Below are 1,406 nucleotides of genomic sequence, written 5' to 3'. Positions count from 1 at the left end.
GACCCTTCAGGTCTTGGCCAGACCTCGCCCACATCCGGTCCCTCGTGGCAGACTGTGGTCGTCCACCAGGAGGGGAGAGCCAGCGCTAGAAAGCAACTGCAACAAGCGGACGGTGCATGTGACACGCCTCGGTTGGAAACATCAAGGCGCTCGCCAGCTGTCCCGCCAACAGCAGCACAGTCACCGTCATAGACGACGGCGTCATCACAAGCACCACCACCACGAGCGACGTCGAGCCGGAGCCGAGCTGCAGCGAGAGCGGGTACGGCGCGTTTGCCGCCGCCATGCTCGCAGTCACAGTCATCTCCATGCTCTCCATCGTTACCTTCCTCGCCGAGTCGCTCCTCGTCTCCGCGGCGCTCGGCCCGCTACTGCTCCGCACCTCCCGCTCCTTCCGCCTGTGGACCGTGCTCGACCTTCTCATCCTCACCTTTGCCCTCGGCGTCGAGTCGTACCTGTTGCTCGTCAAGCACCCCACCGCGTCGGAGCGCGCCGTCCACACCTCCTCGCCCGCCCTCGTCCTCCTCTCCCGCGGCTACCGGTACGTCCTGCAATCTCGCGCAATCTCGCGCAATCTCGCGCGATCTCGCGCGACCTCGCGCGACCTCGGATAGGTACGTCCAGCTCGCGCGCCGCTCGTACACGATCTTGCGCCGCGTGCACCACACGCGCAAGTCGGGCCGCGACCTGATCGAGGGCGGCGAGGCGCAGCGCGCGCGGAGCGAGCTCGACGGCGCGCTGGAGGAGCGGCGGAACGAGCTGCTCATCGCGAGGCAGGAGAGCGGCGAGGGGCGCGTGCACCCGTCGAAGCTCGTGCTGCAGGTCTGCGCCGACATGCTCCTCTCCGTCAGCCGCGAGGTGGGCAGCCGCGAGTGGGACGAGGTTCGGGAGCTGGCGGCAGCGGCGGGCATCCGCGCGCTCGACGGCTTTGTGGAGCGGCTTCTCAAGCGGCGGCTGCTGCCGCTGTACTCGCGGCCAGAAGGCTTCTACGAGAACGACTCGAACCTCGCCAACACGCTCTTCCAGGCGGTCAAGTACAAGGAGAGCATGGGCGCGTGGCCAGAGGGCCTCGCCGCCCTAATCAAGGACGCAAACACGCCCGACTCGCTGCGCGGTGTCCTTCGGATGACCCACCTGCAGGCCAGCCTCGAGATCCGCCGAGATCAGCCGAGATCAGCCGAGATCAGCCGAGATCAGCCGAGATCAGCCGAGATCCGCCGAGATCCGCCGAGATCCGCCGAGATCCGCCCAGATCCGCCGAGATTGCCTGAGATCCGTTGCTTGCCCCCCATTGGATCCGACTGCACCTAGGAGCGACTGTGTCCGCACATCGGCACTTGAGGGCACCATTCGAGTCCCTCGCTGGAGAGCTGCCCGCTCGCGCCTGACCCACCTCTCCACTTCGC

Source organism: Emiliania huxleyi (assembly GCF_000372725.1).
Source record: "Emiliania huxleyi CCMP1516 unplaced genomic scaffold EMIHUscaffold_356, whole genome shotgun sequence".
NCBI classification, from domain to species: Eukaryota; Haptophyta; order Isochrysidales; family Noelaerhabdaceae; genus Emiliania; species Emiliania huxleyi.
This window is presented reverse-complemented; position numbering follows the sequence as displayed.